Source organism: Mus musculus, chromosome 2 (genome assembly GCF_000001635.26).
Source record: "Mus musculus strain C57BL/6J chromosome 2, GRCm38.p6 C57BL/6J".
NCBI classification, from domain to species: Eukaryota; Metazoa; Chordata; class Mammalia; order Rodentia; family Muridae; genus Mus; species Mus musculus.
The window spans coordinates 145274017-145300698 of record NC_000068.7 but is presented as its reverse complement, the minus strand read 5'-3'; the positions used below and the strand labels follow the sequence as shown (position 1 = coordinate 145300698).

Here is a 26682-nt window from a genome sequence, read left to right as displayed (position 1 = left end):
CTCTAGCTCAAGGGGATCTGACATCTCCAGCCTCCTCAGGGACCTGCACTCTCTCTTGCCACATCTTAGAGAGTGGGGAAGCAATGCTGTCCTGGATGCCCTGGGATCTAGCAAAAGTTTGATCACTGAGCAGAGGATCAAGTCGGACATGGAGAAATGAGATTGTCAGTGCTACAGGCAGCCTGCGGAAAGACAGATAATCAGCAAGCAAACACTTAGAGCAGAACTGGGGTGTGACCACACTAACAGCAAAGGGGAGATACATGTCAGAGATAAAAAAGGGTGACATGCAAAGGCCAGAACATTCTGTGTCTCTTCTGTGCCACAGCAGAACCTTCTCAAACAGTGGAAATATTTTGGATCTATGTTGTCCAACATAGTGACAGTTCACCTCCTGTTACTGCACAATCACTTCTCTGATATGACTGAGTACTTTGAGGGGAGTCTATCTGAGAGCATTAAAATGAACAGGGTAGAAACTTCCAATCATCTGGAAATTCCCAGCCCTCCTTGGAGAAAGCGAATCACCCTCTCGAGGCCCATCTGAAGTGTGAAATGCTTTTTGCCAGCCCATAAAGAATGTTTGGACTGCCACAATGTGAAACCAAAACCCCACACTGGGGAGTCCTTGGCTTCTAGCAGAACTTGAACAGATGTCCTGGGAGAAGCAAGGTCAATTACCACCTTGTTGTGACCTGCCAGAGGAGCTGTCTGTCATCGATTGGCAACCCCACCACAGAATGCAAGCCAAAGATGGCATGCCTCTTGACTAAATTGTAGAGAAATGTTCTGTTCAGCACTAGGAGGGGTTGAGGACAAAGCTCCAAGTGCCCTGCTACCTAACCACTTTACAGACCTATCTCCTTTCATCTTAGTTATATCCCCAAGGGGTAGGTCTGGGTTATAAACCCTCACTTTGAGGACGCAAAGGTACACTAAGTATACTGCCTTTCAGAGATGGTCTGAGATAGGAGTTAAATTGACTGATCTCTGATTGCATATGGCCTTCTGCAATGCCACGCCTCTCTTGAAACATATGGTTTTTGATGCAATAACATTAACCTTTAATCTTTTGTATTGGGCATACTGTTGAGGGCACATCTAAGAATCTCCTTGAGTGTATTTTAAAACTTAATGAGTCACAACCATTCCCTTAAAACTACTAAGTTCCAGGTCTACTTTACTGTGTTCACCTATTTCTAGACTTTAATTTTCAGAGAGGTCTCGAGTTCACAGAACAACTGAAGAGAATTCATAATCTTCCCAAGTGTGTTCCCCCATCTCTCCCCTTGATGAAGTGTGTTTTATAACAAATGATTAACCAATACTGCTGATGAGCTACGGCCCCTGGTTTATATCAGGGTTCATCATTGATGTGCTCTCTGAGATTTCATCATGTGTAAGGCCATGAACCCACCGTTACAGAGTCATATAGACGACATCCCTTGCCCTAAAATTCCTCTGTACTCCTATTCTCATGCCCCTGAAACGCCAGGTAATCACCGGCCTCTTCTTTTTAATAGTCAGACCTGTATCATGTACTCGGAGTCAGGAAACACATAACCTCTTCAGATTGGCAGGTTTTACTTAGCAATATGCGTTAAAGTTCCCTGTGTCTTTTCATGGCTTTACTCTATCTTATGAACATAGCACATTTCATTAATTACACACCTCCTGAGGGTGTCCGAGTTGGTTTCAGTTTGGATTGAGATAGTCTAGGGCCATTTATCTCTTTATTTTTTATTTTTGATCTATTCTATTATCTAGCCACATTAACTTGATGTCTGTCACTTTGTGTGGAAGTCATGTATTAGTTGCCTGATTATTATGCCCTTATCAGGCAGCTCATAGTTGAGCTTTTACCTCTGCATATGAACATTAAAGTCATTCTGTTAACATTAATAAATCTTTCTTGGCTTTGATTGGGGTTTCTCTGAATCTACATGTCAAATTGGAAGGATTGTGAAGTTATAAGCCAGGTAAGTCTATCCACAAATGGAAAAGTTAGCGATTAGAATGGTGGCCTGGACACACAATCATTGTTCCAACCAGAAACTCAGTTATATTTGTATCTTATACATATCATTAAGACATCAAAAATAATGAGGTAGCCGATAACTAAGAAAAGTTAAAAAGCGAACAGACTTTTTAAAAGTGAGATAGCCACACACTCTGCTGTGACCTTCATGTCTGTACTGCTTCTTCATAACTATGCATGGTCCTGCTATCCACTGAAGAAGGAGGGATACCCTAGAAATCTGCTCCCTCTAGCCAAGATGCTAACACTCAGAAGAGAAGTCTACCATGATTCCTTCTTGTCTCAGTGGTCAGAGCTTATTACTAACACTGTGGGAAAAGAGAGATCAAAAGCCCTCTATCTTGGTACTAATCATAGATGGGGTCCATGACAAATACAACTCCATGGCTTTGGAAAATAGGGTGCTCCCAGATTTCCACCAAGGATGCTACACCTGTACACTAACATCCTAACCTGTTTTCCTTTATAGCCTCTCTCCATGTGTTTTACTGAACGTATCTAACATCATCTCCCAATGTTGCCCATCCTTGCTACTGTAGTTAAGAGTCACCATACATTCTGAAAGCAACAGAAGTATTCTCACCAAGTGGTATCCATGCTAGGGCAATACTCACTCTTTTGTCTCTATCTGAATAATTTCAGAAATCTCATAGAGCACTTATTCTCCATAGAGTCTCTTCAGCTGGCAGAGAACTAGGCTTCTGAGGGGCTCAACATAATGACTACCATAATGAGGCACAAAAGACTACATCATACCATTGCTGACATTTCCTGAGCACTATCTATGATTTGGGTATAAGCTCAATTGCTTCACAGGTTAATCATTCAATCACACACACACACACACACACACACACACACACACACACACCTCACATCACCTTACACACCTCACACACCTTAGTCCTAATGGTTCTTCCATTTTACAAATGGAGGCACTGAGAATAGATAAGGTGAGTTGACTCTCCCAAAATTGCACAGTCAAAATGGTAAAGCCAAAATTCAGACTTGGATTATGTAGGTACCACAGTGTTACACCATTTTAACAATTGTCAACCTGAATGTGGCCTACTCTAAACTGCGGCTAGCTCAGAACAGATCAGGCTGCTACTTAATTGACCCTTGCTACTCTCACTCCACGGGCACTTCCACCCTCCTCACCTTTTATACATTCATTAGGACCCTCCTCAAATACCACATGTCCTAAGAAGTCACATTCACCAGCAGACTTAACATTCCTTTTTAAAAGTCTCAACAGATACAAAGATGAAAATAAAAATAACTTCTTTTGCCAACAGGAACACATTCTTAACACTTGGTACACATATTTCCACACTGCACAAAAATAGTTACTGTAAACATGTTCCCATGTCATTCAACATTAACAGCTTAATGTGTGATTGCCCAACCTTCCAATGCATGAGTATTCTAATTAAATATCATTTTAAACATCAGATCTCTCCAAAGATTAACATGGCCAGCTCAGCAAAAATTTGTCACGACAAATACCAACAGGCAAAGTTTTGGAACATTGGCAGAGTGCAGGTCCATGGCTCTACACCAGTTTCCCACAGTGCCTAGGCAAGATGTAAAGACTGATTCATTAATGGACCTGCATTGGCCAATGGCCAAGTCATCTTCATTACTGCCAATATTTATTTTCTGGCATGGATTTTAAGCTCTAGAACAGAAGGATAATCATCTTAACTTACCATATTTACCATATTGCATTATTTAACTATTTAAAGGCTAGCCATGAAAACAAACAGATATAAGTTCCTAACATTGGTTCTTGTATATACAAATTAAAATTGGTACTTCATGTTCAGTTTCAGTTCAGGACTAATGTCCCAATAACACCAGTAACAATAATCAATGCTTTATAATACTTGGATGCTCATCACCCCATTTGATTTTCAAAACTACTGCAAACACAGATATTATTAGAGATTTGTAACAGAAGCCCAGAAGGCCCCAGGGGTTTATCCCCAATGGTCCCGGGGAAGTTAACATTCAAGTCTCAGTGTTATGTTTTATATTAGCAGTATAATGCAGTATAATTGTTGTGACCTTGGTGGGTCCATGCTGAGGGACCCCCTGAACATATGGTGATATGACAGGCCTGGTGTAAAAGGAAGTTTACTGGGGGGAAGGGAAGAAGAACTGAAAATTGGGTAGAGGCAGGGAAAATGGGGGAGAAGGATTGAGAGAGAAAAAGAGAAGAGAGGAAGAGAAGAAGAAAGGAAGAGAGGAAGAAAGAGGAGAGGCTGGCCAGGAATATGTGGGGACAGAAAAAGAGAATGAGTAAAGAAGGGGAAGAGATAGAAGGTGGTAACCAGTGGTTGTCATCTATGCCTGGCTTGTACCTGGTGGGCTGAGGCACAGCAGTTGCTAGGTTGCTGTTGGGTGGCACCTAGCAGAATTGTCTGTAAGCTAACACTCAAACCTCCAACCAAAACATTGTGCTCATTTTAAATCACAACATGATGCCTCTCCAACATCCCTGCTCCACAGACAATGGAACACTCCTGGACAAGGGTTCCATAATGAAAGAAAGTGATATCCATTTACCTACAGGATGCAGAGTAAGTGCTTCCCCGCTTCATAGGCAACCTTCCAGAGAAGGCTCTGCCATTCATTCTAGAATATGGGCATCCAACATTTGATACTGTGATATGACACTTGTTTACAAATGTTTTGGAGTGCATCTGAAGGCTTAAGACAACTGTTCTAGAATACACTGCAAGAAAACCCAGACTCATTTGACTTAAGCTGTGCATGCAAACTGGGATATATTTCTTCTCAGACATGCTCCTCAAGTTCCCAGCTTACAATCTTTCCAAGACAGCTTCATTTGTCGCACAGCATGGTGGCCCCATAGCAAGAGCTCCATCTGGGGCCCAGATACCTCAGAAATGCAGATGAGCCATCACAGTTAGAAACAGATACACCTGTGGTCAGCAACAGAGACAATAAGAACATAACGATTGGAATTAAGAACCTTCAATCCTAGACGAAGGGAGAACATGGAATATAGACTTCAGGTTCATTTGCAGATGAATAATTTGACTAGATCACATCAAAAAATCTATAACCTGTGCATATGTGGAATGAAAAATGACTTATTTGCTAAATTTTATGCAAGGGGTTCCTGGCGCCTGGAAGTTATATGCAGTTGTTAAATGAAGGAGTAGATATTTTCTTTATATCCTGGTCTTTTTCTAATGCTTTAAATGTGGCAATAGAAATATTTAGATATTCTGTAATATTTATAGAATAGCATAAACAATAAGAGGACCATATCCCTCAGCCTTCTAGGACAGATTTTATGAGAAGACCAGAGAACTCTCTATTAGGTAGATTCCAGAATGTACTCTGAAGGGGACAAAGTAGAACCAGTACCCAAATCACTATGATCCTTCTATAACTGTTGAATATTTTGTAAAACACTATTCCCTGAACTTCAACTGTAGAAACCCTGATCTGTATGCCTGAGATGGATCCCAGAAATGGCACACAAGGAGCAACTCCCCAGGTGATTGTTGTAGGTCCCTGTGAGCATCTCTGAACAAGATAAAGATCTTAAAGCAGCTGCTAACCTTAAATAATTCATTGAAAATTCTCAGTGTATGACAGCTAAAAATCCCCATGCCCATGCCCCACCAAGACCAGAGGAATCAGCCGTCATCCTGGGTTGGATGTGCTTGCCCTACTGAGTAGTGGGAAAAGCAAAGAGCCAGCAAGTCAAGTGTCCCTTACTTGATCCTTGGTTCTATCATTCACCGTTACTAGTCGTCTTATGCCAGAGTCCATTCTTTCATCATAAAGGAGCAGAAAGACCTAATTCATTTGCTATGGCAAACATTCAGTAGGTATATACTTGAATTTTTCCTTTTGTTATTGTAACATTCCACAAAGGAGGAATGCTATACAATGGTACTTTCTATACTAGTGATTTTGTTATAAACAGAAAGTCTACAGGGCAAGATTAGAGAGAGAAATCTCTAATCTATGCTCTAATTTCTAGGTGTGTGCTAGTTCATTGCTAGGTTATCCCCAGCCTTTTAAAAGGGGACCTGGCAATGTCTGCACATTGAATTCTGTCCTATTCTTTTGTCACCCCACTTCATCTAACTGCCCATGCTATGAGATAATATAAACAGGACAGTGAGACATTGAAAAAAGAATATCAATGTCGTTCAGCCAGAGGTATCTGTGTAAATTTGCTGCAGTTGCTGCAACTCAGTAATATAAACTGTGTGGCTTCAACAGCAGATGCCCATTGTCTTATGGATTCTTGAAACAAACATCCAAGATCAAAGAACAGGTAGTACTAGTCCATCCAACGTCTATGAGAGACAATCCGTCTCAGCTTCTTCCCAGATTCCAGCAATTTGCTGCCAACTTTCCATGTCCCTGAATTGTAGACACCTCACCCAAATGTCTGTATACATCCTCACATTCTCAGCTGTGGTTAAACAATAACAAAAGGAAATTCAAGAGGCCAGAACCACTAAACAGAATCCAATTCTTTACTAGGACAATACATACTGGTTAGCTGGAGCTGAGAAATGAGTGGTGGTTAAGAAGAGTCCAGAGCATCATAAAGGTGAAATCTTCTGGGAAGTATTATTTGGTGTCATCACACAGAAGCAGTGGTCCAGAAGGGACCAAGGATGTATCTCATGATGTCAGCCATACTTAGTAAGGTGCAAGAGTTTCCCATATGGTACTTGTTCTAAAGGCATGAAGGGGTCATGGAGAATTGCTCAGGCTTGGCTTAGCTAAAACAGCTGAAACAGTACTTCATCCAACACCTTTTGCTTCAGAAACTACCAGAAGGAAATCCTTTAGCGATCACGTGGAACTCACTCTCCTTCCACAATGCATCTGTGCCCTTCCCATCTTCCTTCTGTACTTCTGGCTAAGCAGGATTTATCAAACAGTAAGTAGGGTGTTGCTAACCCTGGGCTGCTTCTGGGTGACTTGCTACTGGCTTAGAAAATTGGGCAGACTGTCTTGAGTTTAGTGTTTGCCCCTAGTTCCCTCTTGGTTCCTGGACCTCAGCCCCCTAGTCTTGGCAAACCCTGTAGCCCTGGGTTAAGAACACAGTTCTGCCCAGCAGGTATTCCAGGGCAGGCCCTCTATAAAGCACCATGTGTGCAGCAAAGTAAAATGAAACTCCAACTCTTATTTAACAAATTCTGTCTCTTCTAACACAGACATACATTAGGTTAACTTTTTCCTAATGTGTTCCTTTTACTTTTCCAAACAAAGCAGGGCACAGAAGACGTTTAGAAGAGCTAAGTAAGTGAAATGACTTTTTAAAGGATCTCTCACAGATTGTTGTAGAGACGCAGTGGTGGTTAGGAATACATCTTGTCATGGATTCTTCACTGAATGTGTTTATTTAGTCCTTTTGGAGGAATGAGCATCCACATACATGCTAAGTGGAGGAGGGGAAAAATTCAAATAGACACCTGGAGACAAAAGCCAACTGCCCTGTGCTAAAATGTGACTTCCTGGATAGGACTGAAGACTAGACTCAACATCCACAAGCAGCTACAGCCTGAGGCATTTCCCATGGGAATACACCAGAGAGGCTACAACAATGGGAAGCTCTGAGAGCATTCAGAGTAATTACAAACAGGTTTATGGGGAACTCAGTACCCAAGAATGCCTTTCCACGATTCAGTAAGTTTATGGCTCTTTCAGAGCTTGGCAAATATCCCTGAGCAGAGGAGAAGTTATCCCCTTCAAAATACAGAAAGTGCCTTGTGAATAAAAAATGATATCACCATAGCAACACATGGATGTTTCCACTCAAAGTGGGCCTTCTAGGCCTGGCCTTAAAAAGACAGTGTCCTCTGAAGAGGACAGACAGGCCTATGTCTTAGATTTAATAGTTGCCAAGGGGCCAGCTACAGATCCTTAAAACAATGGTATAAACAAGAGCTCTCAGGGACTAGAGGCTTGTTCCATACACAGAAGTCGAGGAAACCACCATAAGGAACGTGGGCAATCTTCATTTCAGGTATATGAAGAGCCATTATTACTCCCATGCTCTTGAAATAAACCAGAAGCCTCCAAAGGTCAGAATGCTGTCCAAGGTTACAGATGTATGTGGAAGAACCTACACTGTTATAAACCCCAGAGGACAAATTCAAACTCCTCATGCTTCTCCACACTTAGCCCTAACACTTGGCTAACACTGATCATCCGCTGAGCCCAAGATGGCAGTCCACCTGGAAGGCCCAAACCCTGGTACCAAAATGACACCCTGCCTGCCATGAAGTTAACTGTTCAAGTAGCCTCAAGGAAAATACATAGCCTATGGAGTCTCTAGTCTGGGAAGTGAGGGTATCTTGGGTTCCTTCCTAAGAGTATCTGAGGGCTTATGATGCTCTGGGAAATTTCAAGAAAACTGATATGTGGCTGGCCAACTAGCCCAAACTGTGAGAGGTCAGACCCAAATTAATATCTGGCTATGCTAGAGGCTTCCCTGGGTACATTACATGCAAAATTGGCAGTTCAGGGGAGATCTTGGCTTAGCAAAGAACTAACTAATAAGTGAGAGGAAACTCTATTTCACACAATTTTTTCCATTAAAGCTAAGAATATATAGTCACTATCTTCTAATAAAGCTACAAAGCTGCAGTTGAGCCTACAAAATGGCAATCTTGACTATTTGATGAGACAGGACTCTGGGTCTGATTAATGTCAGTATGATGGTTGTATATTTGAAAGTATTTTTATAATAGTTTATACAATATCTTAAAGCTGTAGGTGAAAATATTTGCATTTTAAAATAGTTCATAAGGTTAAAAGTTATGTGGTATTGGTGACTTCCTCATATATAATTTTTAAAAAACGTCTAAGAGGAGGTAATGGATGTGATGGAATAACCAACTCTGAGCTTGTTCTTCATTCATCCCCTTGTAATCAGATTTTTCTGCTCTTCTCACCAGTAGATGGTGCTATCTCTTGAACTTGGACTGTCTTTGTGCCTTGATTCGACCATGAAAATCACTGAAAATGATACTACTTCAATTTCCCAGGTCAGGCTTCAGGGACCTTGTGCACTTCCCAGTTCTCCACCACCCCTTTCAGTGAATCTGAGAAAGACACTGCAGTGGAGTGAAGGAATAAGAGACCTAGGCAATTGTTAGTCAACCTCAGGACATGAGAAACCATCCTAATCCTTCTTACTCACCGATTACCCCAAATGATCATACTCACACAAAGAAGCTCTGTTGAGATCAGATGGTCCTGTCCAGTTCAGTATGAATGCTGTGCTGACTCACCGACCCATGCACCATAGCAGATATTGGTAGATTGAAACAACCAAGTTTAAGGATATTTGTTATACAGCCATAGCTAACTGATACAGCAGGTTTCCCAGAGTATGAATGAAAGCTTTTTTCCAACACACCCACCCACGAGGCAGACAGGAGTTTGTTCTGTTCTAGAGTCTATTCTTTATAAGAATATACTACCATATCTGTTATTTGAGTATGTTAGGTGCTAGAGTAAACTTCTTCTGCTCTAATTCCTTACTTAATTCTGGTAGCAAAGTATTCTCCATAGCCACATAGCCATATTGAGATTTAATATTTTCGTATTAGACGCCAGGAAAGGAGAAGTGGACTGAAGTCACATGATGTGTGACATCAAAAAAGTAAATCTAAGGATAACTTATCTCAAGCTCACATGCTTAGAAAGCTCTGTTTCTAATTTGTTCTTAATTAGTTATGCATTGCAAGGTTTAAAAAGTTTCCACCATGGCTGGACAGCAACTTCATGTGCATTTTTCCAGTAGGAGAGTCCAAGAGTAACTAATCTCCCGATTCCCCCACTGCAAGAGGACAAGCAGAGAATACCTACTTCTTTCTGGTACCCAGGAAGGAAAGCTATTTACTCCATACAAACATCAGGAGATGGGTCTAAGCTAGGCTTAGAAAGCTTAATCTATGAGCCAGACAGTCAGTACTTCAGCTGTTATTGTCTCGTTCTACCACACAACCAGCCACAGAAACACACAAATGAGAGGGGATAACTGGATTTACCCTGCAAAAAGGCAGCATTTACTCTACAAAAGAAGATAGAGTTCATCAAGCCATAGCTGCAGGATTGAACAAGGAAGGAGAAATATATGGAAATGTTAGTGCTCCTATTCCCTAGAGTTAGGAAACAATAATAAAAGGTCTATTAAAAGTGTCTTAATATTAATAGCATCTGAATCATCAATCCTTTTTATAATATGAGAGATGATTAATTGTTTCTTAATGAATGGATGGACTCATCTTGAGTTACTTGCCATATATGAGCTCCCAGCTCAGGATGAAGAGGACATATGAGGCTATATATTTTTCCCTTGAGCAAAAAAAAAAAAAAGATGGTGGGAGGTAAGTCTAACATCCAACACAGTTGTCATATATAGTCAACTGTGCCAATGATCATTCAAAATATAGTTTAACTGATGGTAATTCAAGCTTCAGAAACAGGTGTGAGCAAAGTTCTGATTCTTCCACCGAGTGATTTTTTTTGACATCTTTATATTAGACATATTTTTTTCAAAACATTGGCCTGTGGAGTGAAGCTGAAGACTAAACAAAACTGCCTACCACAAGGATTCTCAGTAATCACTGTCAATCAAATCAAATGGTAACTCCAGGGACTCCCTTGCAACAATACAGACCTGACCACTGCTTATCTGGCAGAATCAAGCATCAAACATTCAGACAGGCATGGACACCCCATCAATAGACACCTCAGCTATTACTCTTTTGTGTACAAAAGTAGGGTGAATGGACAGAGATTTCCTCTACAGGTCCTTTAAACACTTAAATATAATTAATCCACCGCCATTTTCAGCTAAGTGCATTCTTGCCTATTAGTTAAATATGAAAAGCTATCCAGCCGATGTGCAAAGAACTGAACAGCTTTGAATAGCAGTCACTTCCTTCTTAATACCTAAGTTCAATACTTGCAGACATGGAAGGCTTTGTTTCCTATTGGAAATAGCATTGTCAAAATGATAGCCACTAACAACATGTAGTCATGCAAACTAAAATTGAGTAAAATTTAAAATTTAATTCTTTGCTTGTATTAGTCCCATTTCAAGCTGCATCACTATATGGTACAGACGGAGAAAATTGTCACAGAAATTCTAGACAGAGTGTTCTAGTTTAGATTAACGCAGCATAGGCTATTCCGTTCAGTGATTAATTCAGAGACACTAAAGCTGCCATCAGAGAAATGGACTCTACTTTTGTGCATGGTCCCTGGTTTTGAGGGTACACTGGGCCACATGCAGACCAGAACAGCAGCATCTACAAATACCTGGCAAATGACAGGTAGGGATCAGTGGACAAAAATCCCACCTGTCATGGGGTCTAGCTTGGTCACTCTGAGTGACATATTATCTTGAGGTTTCCAGAGTTGCTGGGTAACAGCAAACCCAGGTGGCCCATGTGATTGCCTGTTGGCTCACACCCCCCTTACTGGCTCAACTTGGGTTAGTTCTGAGGGAACCTAACTAAGACAATTATGTCAGTAAGACAGTCACATTTATCTTGGCACTGAATGCTGCTGTCTGAGACCTAGTTAATATCACTGGTAAAAATGACCACCATTTGTGGAATTAGCATTTAAGATCTCAGAAAAAAAGGTATGCCTTTAACTGTCTTACTGGGTGTATATACTTTCTATATTTTCTGAGCTTTGCAGCACTCTTGTCCGTTTTTATTTTATTTTATTTTTTTACTGTGTTGATATTTCTCAGCTTGATCATTTGCTTAATTGCCAGTTCTACTTTTAGAACATTTAGCTGTTTCCAAAAATCAAGCCACTCTTCAGTGACATCTGGCCTCCATTGAGAATACTGAAAAGAACATGTCCCGGGCTCTGAAAGCAATTCCCACAGTCCAGCTCTCAGGCCCTTTAGCCAATAGCAAGTCATTAGAATAAATGGAGCCCAGCCATGGAGGGCAGGGCTGCTCATTTCCCTTGTTTCCTGTGTGACTTCTGAAACCCAGTTTCTTCATGGTCAGGTCTATCTGCCCATTTCTCTCACTACCTTTTTGTTCAGATATGGTTCCCATCCCACAGAATTCAACCACCAAAAGCATGTGATTTGGTAAGTTTGCAGTGTATTTGTGGGGTTGGTTTGACACTCATTACTGAAAACGTTAGTGGCATCAAGTTTGTTTACTCTTTAGAGGCACTCTCTTGGCCTCCTTTTGCTTTTAGAATATGATTCATGGGGTGTGTTGTTTCACTGTAGATGGTTTCAGGCAGTGTGATAGCACATGCTCCCTACCCAAGCATCAAAGCCACATGCATTGAAGGTTAATTAGCTACCACTGAATATGACAAAATACTAAGCAATAATCATATTAGTACTTCTTCCTTTCCATTTTTATAAATTAACACCGTGTCTGGTGTCCAGTCACATCCAAGAGTTTTGCTGCAAAAAAACATAGCAAGTCTCATCAGTAACATTTTATTTGCTCAACAAAATCCGAATTCTCACGCAAAAGTATATCCTTTTTCAAAACTTTCTTCTGACTTCCCTCTCTAATTAACAATTCCTGACTTTTCCCACGGGACTCTTCAATACCTTCCCCTCAAACCTCACACATCTGGGGTCATTTAAACCACCATCCAAATGTGCTTCAGAGACCCTTGTTTGAGGAACCTGGTGGTAGTGGAAGGGTGCATTAGTACAGCCAAACATAAGACTCAAATGGGGAATAAAATGGCAGTGATTTTTTTTTGTTAATAATCTTCATGTAACTGTGGCTGTCCCACTTGAATTTCGAAATACCAAGGGTCTCAGGTGCTGGGGCGGTGTTATACTACTGTCAAGGTCAAATCTTACAACCCTGAACTATCATGGGTAACAGCACTGAACTCACTGTGTGTTAATTAGACCAGATAAAGCCAGCAGCAAGCACAGGACCAATAAGCAGGATTTTAACCACAAACTAATTGATCTGGGTTTTTATCTATGAAGGAGAACAAAAATGCAGGTGGAGTAATGTTATAGTTTTCCTAAAAGTTTCAAGGCCCATCTTATTTCCCTACAGGTTAAACAAGCATGAGATCATCTTCATATCTGTAAGACAGGCTGTAACAATTAATTTTATGGCTTAAGGTAAATGAAAATTTATGTGGTGAGCTATGGAGTGGCTTCTACATGCCTAGTAAGCTATAGGAATAATGATTATCAGTGTCTATTGATGAAAAGAAAGACACATTTGTAGAATTGGTATCAGTTAATAAAAAGACAAATGATTACATTTTTCTGGGGCACAAAGATCATTCATCCATTAGAGTAGACACATTCCATGTTCGCTAAACAAGTAAAACAAGTCATTTTCCCACTTGTGGGCACTACTGTGCTATATTAATTTGTACAAAACTTTTGCTAAGAGTTACTTATCTGATCTGTCTCCAGCTTTTCTGGAATCCTTTTCTGTAACCAGTTAATCTATATTTTGCTTTGATCAGTACCACATTATGTTCTCATCCATTTTGTTAATGGGCTCTAGTCACCTGATAGGTCAGCAGTTAGCACTCTGCAGCCTGTTCACTCCCTGCCTAGGTAGCCAGATTCCAGGATCACATTTCTGGCTCTTCTTCATTACTTTGATTGACTCTCTGTAGTACCTGGGCTAAGTCCTGGACCGATCCCTGTCCACACTCTCCATATCTGTAAGGGCCAATTTCTGCCAGTCTCCTCTTCCATTTTCAGCTCTGACCTGTTGTCTGACATGATCTCACACCAGATGAACATTTCTAATAATCATCTGACTTTTATTGCCTCAACCTCCATGAACTTTTAGAACATAACCTCAAAACAGACAGCTGATCTCCCTGCAGAGCTTACTTTACACCAGTCTTCTCAGCCTTTCTTCCACCCACTCAAGTCAAGAACCTGTGACTGCCCTAAGAACTTCTCACTGATGCCCATTTTTTTTCAGGATGTTGTCATAGCTTCATATTGCACCTAGAATGCAATGTCCTGTCATGCTCTCCCTTGTCGTGCTTAGCCCATTGTGAGCCATGACTTAACAGTATCTTAAACTTTCCACTTGCCCTTTGTATTTTAACAATCTAGCATTCTAGTTAACACTTTAGAAACCCTAACCTAGTCATGTCACTTCTTGAGGTTTAAAAAAAAAAAAAGGTTCTAACTTGGCTGTCTTGCCTGGCCTTGTGGGAGAAGTACCTATCCCTGTAGGGTAGGGGGATATCCAGGGGTGGCCTCCATTCTCTCAGAGGAGAAGGGGAAGGGGTGGGGGAAGGACTGTGGGAGGGGGACAGTAATCAGGATGTAAAGTGAATACAAAAAATTTAAAAGTAGAAAAGAAAAAGAGAGAGAGAGAGAGAAACAAAGAAAGAAAGAAAGAAAGAAAGAAAGAAAGAAAGAAAGAAAGAAAGAATGAATCTCTATATTCTTTAGTGATAGTAAGAGAACTCTAGTTGACTTCAAGGTCTGCTTATTCCATCCCTTTGCCTTCTTTCCTATTCTCTTATTCCATCTCAGCAACCTCTGTACTGCATCACATGCAGATCTACCATGCTCCCTTCTCTTTGGCATCTTGCTCTGACATCCCTTCGTACCATTGCTTAGATATTGCTTTTGGATTTGTCCTTCATCTCTTCCCCAATTTGAAGTTGTTCAAATGCCACCTTCTCACGAAGTTTTACTATGCATCTCTGTCCTTGTTAACTCCCCTTCCCCATACTATCCATGTTTTTCTAACACCCTTTCTGTTTATTGTCCAAATAACTCTATTTCTCATTATTTGTCTTTTTTCACCTTCTTTTAGCCTGGATAGAGGGACTCTACTTTTGTTCCTTTCCCTATTGTCACAGAAGATGCAATGAGTGGTCTGAAGTGACTGCACAAGTCAATGAGTGAATGAATATATTTGTACAAAATCCCATAAAAAGTGTACAAAATGACACATAAACACATTTGGAACTGAACATATTAGAACTAGAGATGGTGAGCTGAAAATGCAATAGGTCTTGATATGTTGCTGTGTTCAGAGCAGACAAATAAGTAGACAGTCAGACAATTTGTCCTGTGTGAGCTTTACTTGGAATGAGGGAATAAAGGACTCCACTTAATTCCAAAGTGATACACTATGTTTACATCAAGACTCAAAAGAAAGGGTAAAGATTAGTTATGAGTCACTTTTTATGTTGTTGTGATAAAATATCATGACCAAGAAGAAAGTTTATTTGGGCTATGAATTTCTGAGTGCTAAAGTCCATAATGGTGGAGAAGGTATGGGAACAAGCAGGCATGGTGATAAGACCTGGAAGCTGTGAGCTCACATCTCAACCACACACAGGAAGTAGAGTAAGTGAGCAGGAAGTGGGACAAGGCTGTAAATGATCAAATCTGCTACTGATGCACTTTCTCTAGCAAGATTCTATGTCCTAAGAGTTCCATAACCTCCCTAAACACTTGAGGGCCAAGTATTCAAATGTATGAACTTATGAAGGATTTTTCTCATTTAAAACATTACAATGGCAAAACACTGATCTTTTCTTATTTATCCCACTGTAGTGTTCATAGGTAACAAGCTATGTGGTGTATATCAATGTCATCTTATGTGCTTGTCACAACCATCTTCACCTGGGGGACTTAAGCATGGGTCTTTTCCTCAATGACTTGTTTGGAAAAAGAATGGATGTAGCTATTGGGTGTTCCAACAATAACTAAATCCTGCCATGTACTACTAATGGACAGAGTCTACAAAGACCATGTTAACATCTGGCAAGCTCATGGTTTTCTCATTAGTCCAACATTCTGCCAATCACAACAGCAGAGAGCTCTAAAAATGCTCCTCCCACTGTGTGAAAGAGAATATAGCAAAACAATCCAAGACTTGGTAGTTAAATACTAATGAGAATTCAGATAAAATTAAATAAATACAGATGCATAAATCAAAATAAGTGTGGGGAACACCAATCCTCTGTAAGGGCTAGATCATATCTCTTTCTGGCACAAAATCTTGTTTTAATGAATTTCTAAACTGTACTTAATTATTTGCAAAATTATTTTCCTTTTTCTTTAAAACAAAGAATCTCTTTCTGTAAGCCAAAGGAAGCAAGCCTTGTTCTATACTTTTTTAAAGAAAAAAGAAAGACATGGGGCAGAACATGTTATAAATTCTTCCTTTGTCCCTCCTGATCTCTTCCTCTTCTCTGTGCCACAAGATGCCTAGCCTGGACCCCTCATCCTTTGAGGACTAGGTGAATGGCAGATCAAAAAGTAGCAGAAATGAGCAGGCAGGGGACTCTTGCTGGTTCTTTTCCAGCTGACCACTCCTCTCAGGTGCCTGATATGAGCAGCTCTCAACATGTTGTGTCTCATACCCTTCCTTTACTCCTGTAGACACCATGGTCCTGGTAATAATCTTCTGGTTATGTAAATCTCTCAATTCTCTCCCACTTCTAATCATGGTAAATAGCTTCTTCATGAAACTCTCCTCTTTTTAAGCTTCCCACCACGCTTCCTAGAGTTTAGATGAAGGAAGAATTATGTGCTAACAATAATACACTCAGAAGGAAATGCAGGCCTACAGCCTCGGTAGCTGCCTCTTCTCCCATGGGAATGATCAGGAGGGCAGAGGACACTGAAGGCAACTGCCATCCATTCTGACTCAGCCTGGGGTTGCTCACTTGTGTCAGCTCTCAGAGTTGTAATCTAGATTTCATCTCTTTGTGGAATGACCCCATTCTGACCTCAAGGCCACCCAGAGTATTTTAGGAATGCAGAAAAAAATGATCAGCATGAGTAAGAATGAGATGATGTCACCTCATGAAAAAAAAAAAATCTCCACCTTCCCTTCACCTCCAAGCTGCCATTGCAGGAAAACTGTATTATTGAATATCAGCTTCCAGAGTTAAGACTGCAAACTGAAGATTCCACCAGGATTAACCTGTACCAGTCTGAGGGATTTCCCAAGGATGGCAGGTGTCACAATATTAATCCAAACATCATATTACATTAAATTCCTTGAGAAACTATCGGGTTCTTGGCTTTTCCATTTAGCAGCTTAATTGGGTATTCTATAGTCATAGTTTGAGAAAATCACATTCCCTAATCAACAATTTGACTTTCTATGACTCTGTTAATGAGTATAGATGTGAAAGCATCATGTTGTAGAGTCCTGAGAACACAGAGACCAGTTCAGTCCTGGCCAGAGCACCAAATTGCATGGACCAGGGCCCGTGGTGGTGGTGGTGGTGTCATATCTTTTAGTGAACACCTCTAGGAAATGACCTTTCTTAAAGACAGAATTTCTTGTTCACTAATTGGGGTAGTAGTCGGTTCACAATAAATGCCAACAAGCTTATAATTTAGACAAGAGACATATCTATGGCCCCATCTCTCTATGGGTAAGAAATATACCGAAGTTCAAATGACTTCATGGGTATGTGAGTGGATTTTAAGCATCAAGATGTGTGGCATTTGGGATAATTCCTCCTGTTTTATCCAGTCAGGTTCTCTCTCAGATGTCCATTTATAGACATCTGTCCATAGACTACAGAAGACAGTCTAGAGATCTCAACTGACTGAAATAAGAGGAATACTTAATGGCTTGCGAAGAACATTTTTCATTATGAAGCATTCCAAAGTCACACTAGTTCACAGGTCCCATGCCAGTGTCTCTGGATTCTTGTTCTATTGCCCGCATTATGCTTAGAGCTCTTTATATGTGGCCTGGTTTGTCTCTCAATGACCTAGACAGATACTCTTCCAGGTTATGACAGGCCAGGAAGTAAATATTATTAACTCAGTAGATTTTTAAAATGCCAATGATGGTGTTGATACTAATGTCATCTAAATGTCGTGCAGAGCTACACCAAAAACTTATTTAAAGGAAGCAGAGTTTTAAGGGAACAATTCTTCAGCTACCTTGACAGACAAAGGGGTAGCACTTCATTAACCTCTTGGGTGTAATTTCTAGCACTTCCGTGACAGAAGGTGCCACTCACTGTAAAAATTATAGCAGAGTTCCTTTATCCCCTATTCACCTCCAGGTGAGATTCGTGGTGAAGGCATTACAGGCAGCAGGCTGCAGACAAGCAGGTTTCACATTACAAAGTGGTCTGAATGTTCAGGGACCTCCATGTCATCTCCACATGGCCTTATTTCATTGGCTCTAAAAGTGTAATTATAATCGAATAAAAACAACATGACAAACTCTGCCAGAAAGAACTCAACCGCTAAGTGTCTTGGTCCTAGGAAAATCTCCCCTTCCAGGCTGGTCTTTCCCAAAGCTTCTGTGTTAGTAATCCTGTTGCACTTTAACCCCAGTTATCATATACAGTTAAACTCTACTCTGGGTCATTCTGCTTATAAATCTCCTTGCTCGATACTAGAAAAGCTTAAAGAAGAAAGAGGATTGTATTTATCCTTAAAGGAGAACTTGGTCACCCAAAGCGGGTTCCTTTTTGCCCACATCTGTGCTCTTTCATCAGCTCTAGCTGACAAGGAGAGCTAATCCCAGCCAGCTTAAAGAAGAAGAGCTTAACACAGCTACAGTGTTCTGTGAGCTTAAGGCTGCATCCAGGTGATGCGTGGATGGCACCTCCTGACTGTTCCCAGTAGACACAAAGAATATAGAAGAATAATACACAGTGATAGCAACAACAAAATTGTCACACTCTAAGTAGATCTCACAGAACTGGTGAAGTCCAGAATGCAGGAGAAAATTCCAGATCACTGAGAGTCAAAAATACCCCTAGAAGGAAAAGACAAGATGGGGTGACTGGGAAGAGCAATAGGAGCATGCCATCATGATGGGCTCACATCACATGAGCCAAACTGACACAATCTGAGCTCTTAAAGAACAATGATGACAATGGATTTTGGGAAGGAGAGGTTAATAAGGAAGATTTCAGGACCTGCAGTGATACTTAAATGGGAAAAGTTCTATAGAGAAGAAGAATACCAGCTAGTATAGAACTGACGATTGAGTTTTATAAAAAAGATAAAGGGAGAGAAGGAGTATGTTTGGTGGATGTGTAGTCAGGTGTGGGGGAAGGGGGTGACTCCACGGGCCCATGCTGAGGAAACCCTTCCTCCTGAAGGACCAGCCACATGGATGGTATAGTGTAGAACAGAGTTTATTCAGGGCATGGGGAGGGGAGTTGAGGAAGGACACACACACACACACACACACACACACACACACACACACACACACAGAGAGAGAGAGAGAGAGAGAGAGAGAGAGAGAAGCCAGTCATGAGCATATGGAGAGAGAGGGGAGGGAAATAGAGAGAGAGAGAAAAGAAAAGGATAGAACAAGAGAGCAAGAGAGAGAGAAGGGGACAAGCAGCCCCTCTTATAGTGAGTCAGGCATACCTGGCTGTGGCTAGGTAACTGTGAGGTGGAGCCTAGACTAAATGCCAACACTGACTGAATATGAATACCACTGTTTACATTGATATAATAACTGACAGAGATGAGTATGACCCAAGGGTACTAAATAATGGGACAAAGGTCACTGAGAAGCAGGACAATAAGACAGCAAATTAACCAATCTGTAAAGGTACCCTGACCAAGTGTCCAAGCTGGTAGAAAATCCTGGTGACATATGACCCTGATGGGGCATATGTCTTATAAAAATGTTCAACCTGCATTAATAGGGTGGAGTCACGCGACAGTCAGAGCTTAGCATTCTACCCATAATCGGGTCTGGATTTGTCAAAATATCACTGATATGGAAGAGAAGGAAAAAGCTTGCTGTCCCAACACGTAAGAAAGCAGTGTGGGACTCCTGAGTGGACTCTGCCTTGAAAAACACATCTAAGAACGGCTTTGGAGACAGTTGGAAGGAATATGAACAGGGCACATATAAGATATTATTGACATTAACACTGACCAGAAAACAGAACTTCATTTATTTAACACATTGAGTTTTTACCTTTGGCATATATTTTTAATTGCTATAAACACATTTGAATACAGCCAATCTCTTGTAACCCTAAGGAGTTAGGTCATTTTAGACAATCTGTATTGATTTCCAAGCCTGCATATAAGTACAAGTGGCTTTTAAACTTTCAAGAATTTTTTTCAAGAATGGCATTCCTTAAATGTCTTTTCTTTCCTTCACTTATTTTCCTATTTGTCCTATTCCTTGCTTCCTCAACACCAACAACGGTGCTCACTACATAGTCAGTGTCCACTTGATAAGTTAGTAACTATTCCTCCTGCTTCCAACACTCAGGTCTCAAGTTGACATGGAACTGATATTTCTGTATGAAACTTCAAGATAACCATCCCTTTCCTTAGTGTGATAATGTTGGTACTTAGGAATGTTCCTGGGAGATCAGGCTGATATTTTATTAATTTTGTTTTCTTAATATGTATGTTTTTATGTATGTTTGTTAATAAAAACATGTTTTATTAATTAGTTAGCATACAAAATAATGGTTTTCATTCTACTTTAAATTAATTAATTATTTACCCTTTGGCAACCTGATACAGGGGTACAATGAGTTTTAGGCCTTTCCACCCCCATTATCCTGCTTCAACTCTCTTTTACCCCCTAAACCCTTTTTCCCAACAAGGTTTGCTTCTATGCTCACAGTTTTTGTATGTGTGTGACATGGCGAGTTTAACGAGTTGTGTTCATGAGCATGGATGGGAGGTTATTTACTAAGGATGGGAACTGTCAGTTTCTATACCACTGAGGAAAGTGACAGCCCTGCCCCTAGGCACTGTCAACTGTCACTAGTTACTTAGGGAGGGGTATAACTTCATAAACCCTTCCCTCTTCCATAATAAATGCTGAGCAGCCCAGTCATGTACATGTGACCACGCTGCAGAGAACTCATGAGTGCATTGACCAGGAAACATCCAAAGGACACTGTTTCACAGAGCTCCTCTCCAACCTCAAGCTCTTCTGTCTTTTCCATCCCCCTTTCTACAATGTTTCCTGAGCACTAGGAAAGCTGTGTGATATAGAAGCTGTGTGATATATGGATAGGGATGGAGATTCCACAGTCAGCTGTTCTCTGTACTTTGGCCAATTGTGAGTCTATATTAGCCACAGTCTAAACCAGCTGCTGTTTCTCTAATGAGAAGGCTGAAAGCTCAGTATGATTGTGACATTTTCTTACGTTATCATGTACTCTGCTCATAGGTTAAAATGTTGCCAAGCAAAGGGTCATAATCTCTATCCTCAGTGGACTTTTAAATAAAGTTAAATATGGTTCATGACACCTATCTGCAATGTACTTTCAAGTATAATAAAATAAATGTAATATACACATAATGATATGTAAAATACATATACATGTATCATCATACACTTGCTTATATAGTAATAATATATGGTATAATGTCATGCCTATGTATATGCAACACAAAGTATGGACACAGAAAGATGAAGAAAATGTGATAAACTCCTGTATAAGATGTTGACACTAAGACAGAAATACACCCTATCAAAAGGTCACAAAAGGTCACAAAAGGTCAGCCTCCTAAAGGTATAATGACCATAGAATGAAACAAGCAATGGACAACATCTGTCCTAGAAAAATGAGTCGGTGCTTAAACCCAAGAGCTCTGGAATAACAGCTCAGCAACAATCTCCTAAATGAGGTAGAAATAATCCTTTAAGTTTCACTCAGGCATCCTCTCATGTTAATTTCATAACTCGACCTTTATGATGTTAGCAAATTACCATATTTTTATGGAAACAGAAACACATGCCTCATGCACACCAATTCTCCAAACGATGGAGCTTGGCCCTGTCTGTGCTCAACAGAAACAAATATACAAGATGTCTGTCATGCAGGACACAGGGCATAAGCGTTCCTTTGGCCCAGCTTTTATTTAAGCACACTTGGCTCCAAATGCAGCCTTGATGTCCAACAGATTTAAATAGACATAACTATAGGTGAGCAAGCTGTATGGGCCCCATTTTGATCTGTGTTGCAGTAATCCAAATGAGACACTGGTCCAGAATTCCTCTGAATTCTGAGAGTCCATAAGAGCTCTGGTGATCTCGCCCTAGTACAGGGAGAAGCTGATGAGCAGAAGGTGTGACTATCCCATAACCCCATAGTCAACAGGACACATGTACACCAGTGGACTTACCGCTTGTTCAAATACTGACCTAAGCTGTACCATTCGGTGAACAGCTTTCCTCTGACACCGCCCCCCTATCACTTCCTACTTTGCTTCCCTGCTCCGAAGCTCCACCTCCCCATGAGTCCCCCCATCATCTTGTTCCCCCCCATCTAGGACAGTTTCAAGTTGCCCATGCTTGTGCTCTGTTGTTGCTAGACACTTTAAACAGAACCATGTCTTCTAAAACCCTGTTCTTCAGGGCAAGGAGGCTATTTATCTCTGCACCCCTATGTGTCGCCCAGAGCCATACATGCAAAGGGTACTAGCGAGTGCATCTAAAAGACTCTACTGAGAGGGTCTGTGCTGAGACAGGGCTGTCTACATGAATATGAGTGAGCACAGGAACTGAGAAGGTAGGGCACAGACTGTACTGTCTTTGAGTCACACCCAAGTTTCAAGGGCAGGGCCTTGGAACAGTAAGACACCTGAGGTTCTGGTTTATTTATGAGCCAGTTCTGATGGAAAATGCTTGGGGGGATTCTCTCTCCTCCCTCCCCCCGCCTAGTGTGTGTGTGTGTGTGTGTGTGTGTGCGCGCGCGCGCGCGCGCGCACTGGGAGTGCATGGATGTGTGTAAGCCTGAGGTCAATATTGGGTGACTTCCTCAACCCCTCTCCATTTTATGTTTATATATTTACAGTCAGAGCCTCACACAGAACCTGGAGCTCACAGGCTAAGCTAGACTGCCTGGCCAGCAAGCTTCAGAGTTCCTTTTATTTCTGCCTTCCCATCCCTGGGGTAACAGTCATATACTGCTATGCCTGGCTTTTTATGTAAGAACTGGAAATACAGTCAGGCCCTTATGCTTAGGAAGCGAGTACTTCATTAATAGAGTCATCTCTCCAGCCCCAGGACACACTTTAAAGAATACACACACACACACACACACACACACACACACACACAGAGAGAGAGAGAGAGAGAGAGAGAGAGAGAGAGAGAGAGAGAGAGAATATGAATGAATTGGCCTGTTCTGACTACTGTTCTCCCCTACATGTTCATGAGACAGGAAAATCCATGGTACTTTAGTGTTACCTTCAAAATGAATTGTAATGGCTAGGGAAGGAAGTGGCAGGATGAGGCTAATATTCCAACAAACCAAAGAAAATGAGCTGACATATGTTTTAGGGAGGTTCCCATACTCCTAAGACCAGGTCCCTCTCTCTGAGGTCTAGACAGTCCCTGCAAAGCGGGAATGAACTACTGGAGAATGGGTCTAAAGAAGGACAAAATCCATCATTTGGCCTGAATGAATCCATCCTTTCCACATGAAGGTAGATGGAATACTTTGCTCCCTTTGTAGGTAGGTTGTTGGAGGTGAATGGCCCTAAGGTAGAACTCTGGGACATAGACATGAGTGGCCTCTCTGAGACATGAAAGGCATCCCTTCAACCTTCTGTTCTTTTCTCAGTCACCTGTCTGGGTTGCACATCTGTGACTCCTTTCCACATATCTATCTGTCCATCCACGGGATCCCACAAGAATCTAGTGCACCCAGATGGAGCTGGGGAGGGAAAGGGTCTTCAAAGAGAGGAAGGTTGGTGTCTCTTACTCTTGACCCCACACCTGATGCTAATACAACAGACCTTGGGAAATAGGTATTACACTAATGGAGTGCTTAATTAATTAATTAATGGAAATGACGCAAACATCCCTTGCAGAGATGAGGACATGATGTGGCTTCTGCAGCCAAAGTGCCAGTGTTTCTCCAGCCACCAGCCTTTCTCTAATGACATCTGTTCATCATAGTTAATTCCTTCCACACTGGCCCACTGAAAAGACACACTGGGGCAAATATATAATGCAACTATATTCTTCAAAAGGTGGTGTGAGGAAGAAGGGATTAAGATAGAGAAAGTTGGTCAATAAATTGTGCTACACAGCAGGTTACCACCATGGGAGACTGGAACCTAACTCTACTGAAGGACTCCAGGGGTTGAGTCCTTTATACCTGAGACTTCCCTACCTGGGGAGAGAGACTACTTCCTGAAGGGTATCTCAGGGGCTGCTATGGCAAAGCAGAGAGATAAACAGACTCTGGCCTCTGGAGAAAGCCTTTTAGTAAAGAATACAGATGGGACCAGGTGGCACCTGTCCAGAATGCAATAAAGAGGTAAGAACAAAGAACCATAGGCAAGACATGGCCAGTATCTGCTACCCACATGTCCCAGAATGTAGCTGATACTGAATCACCTTTTAAACAAAAGGCTTGAAGCTTCTCAGGATAGGGCAGTACTACAAATCCAAGGCATGCGCATTCACCCAAAACAATAGCTCAATTTGGACAAGGTTGGTATTGGTAGGAAACCAAAGACAGCACTTAAAGGAGTCTAGACCTGTCTACAGCTCAAAGGGTGGGCACACATCCTGGCCATCTTCCTGGTCAGCTGTTTAAGGGAGCTTTTTAAGGCAAGCATGGCACGCACTTGGGGACTCAGATTTGTCTGACCATCTGGGAGTGAGGAGGAGGCATTGTGTGGGTGACCCACAATCTATGTTACAGCTGTTGTGCCCTGAGTTTTCTTTCCCCTTCACCTCTTTTCTAGGGCTGCAGCAGGTTACCAGGGCGCCGTCGTGGGAAGCAGGAGAGAAATGAAAGCATGGTTTACCAATGAAGGAGAAATGGAAACAGAAGGAGGATCCTGGTATCCATATATGAGCACATCAACGCAGTGGGAGCTCTCATGGAAATCAAGGAAACCAGTTAGGTAAGAACAGCAAACACAATAAATACACAAACAAAGCCCAGAGTCTAAGGGACCCTTGGAATCTGCCTGCTTAGCAAAGGCCCTAATGTTGTTCTCATATTCTCCCCTGCCGCTGCTACCTCAGCTCAGGCTACCTTCCTCCATCGGCAGCCATCCCGGCCTCCACTCTCTGCCCTTCTATTGGGGGCAGAGGGACACAAGATGACTTGACTTCTGGTAGATTTACAGTTCCCCTCTTCTGAACTTAATCTCAGAATTTTTGAGCTGCCAGACATTTTAAAAATTGCATTTTTTTTATTTGATGGATTTATGAGCTGTAGCTCAAATTAAATAGGAAACCCCAGTCCTGTCAAATGGATCACTGCACTGGGTCCTGTGAGGAACAGCCACTGATGTTTTACAGCCCAGGGACTGTAAAATGTGACTGTAGGCCAACTGTCTTCTTTCCCATCCCTTGTCAATCCCATGGACCTGCTTGTCTTTCCTGTGGCTTTGATGACACACCTTTCTCTCCCTTCTCTCCCCAGCAAACTCGTAGAAGTAGGACCTGTGGCCTTGTCTTTTCCAGCAAACCCCTGACACCACTGCTTTCTTAGTATCCTTTGGCTGAGCTAAGTGTGAACTGGCAATAGGGCTGAGCCTCCGGCTAGGTGACAACATTGCCCGGAGCCTCTGGCTACACATGGAGCAGGGTGATCATCAGTACGTCTGTATTTGGAAACATACAAGGCATGCAGAGGCCGGCACTACGAAGTGGCTATGAGTAGGGCCACTCCCTCCCTTTGCCAGAAGTTTCCATGGTCTCATAGTTTGAAGGATTTGTCCTCAGATATAAAACTCACTGCAGAACTACAGTGCTGGGATCCTGGCATAGCATGGTTTCTCTCCAGAACATTCCATCCCTACTTGGTGTTGAGTGAAAAAAAAAACCCTTTCAAATAAATATCCTCTTCTAAATAATTTAGTCACCATCTGAGGCTTCAGCTCTACGCCAAAGCATCCCATGGTAAACCTACTGTGAGGGCACAGCAGCCTGCTACACAGCTCCCTTCGTACCTCCATTTAAATGTTCCTAATCTGGGTGGGAAGTACCAACCAAGCCTGCCTAGTAGGGAGAAAACTAACAGCATGTGGAGAATTTAGAAACAGGTGTGGGGACAAGGCTAAAGTAGTTCTGGGGACAGCAACCCAAAGGACCCTTTCTTTGTAACTGGAGCAGGTGGCCTCTGAGAACTGGGACAGGAGGGATGTCCCAGAAGCAGAGATTTGGCTGTCATCCTGCCGGCTCAGTGACCTGTAAGATCAAAGTGGATTTCTTCTTCTGCACTTTCCTCTGAGGTTGCCTTTGCTGGAACGCCAAGACTGGCGGTGAGCATTTGTAGATGACAGGGTGATACCACCTGTCTGCATGTTGCAGCCATCACGGTAAATTCCGCTTCTGACACATCAAGCCTCCAGCCTGCAATCAGTCACCCTTGTCCAGACACACCAGCAGGCCAAGGCATGGTAGACACCAAGGTGTGTTATGACAAGCCTCTGCTCATTCTTTTCCTGGGGGACTGGGAGGCCAGGCAGCATGCCCAGGAGGCCAGGGATTTCAAGATGACTGCATAGCCAAGAACCTTCCAGGGCACCGCCTTTCTATCTAGTGGCAAGGAGACCTGTACTGCTGAGTGAGGTCACTCAAGCATCCAGAACCTCGGGGAAGGCTTTATAATAGAAACAGACACCTTTAGGCCAATCGCACTTTTAACGATACTTC

The 26682-nt window shown here is 41.8% G+C and overlaps 1 protein-coding gene and 1 long non-coding RNA gene across 3 annotated transcripts in view; one reads left to right on the top strand and one right to left on the bottom strand.

The window, feature by feature from the left end:
* Positions 1-26682, bottom strand: part of Slc24a3 (solute carrier family 24 (sodium/potassium/calcium exchanger), member 3) — a 474392-nt gene that overhangs the window by 341468 nt on the left and 106242 nt on the right. The window lies entirely within an intron of this gene.
* Positions 11961-25869, top strand: Gm52529. The gene is made up of 3 exons (XR_003953927.1): positions 11961-12176; positions 24759-24920; positions 25448-25869. It is a non-coding gene; the product is annotated as a predicted gene, 52529 (long non-coding RNA).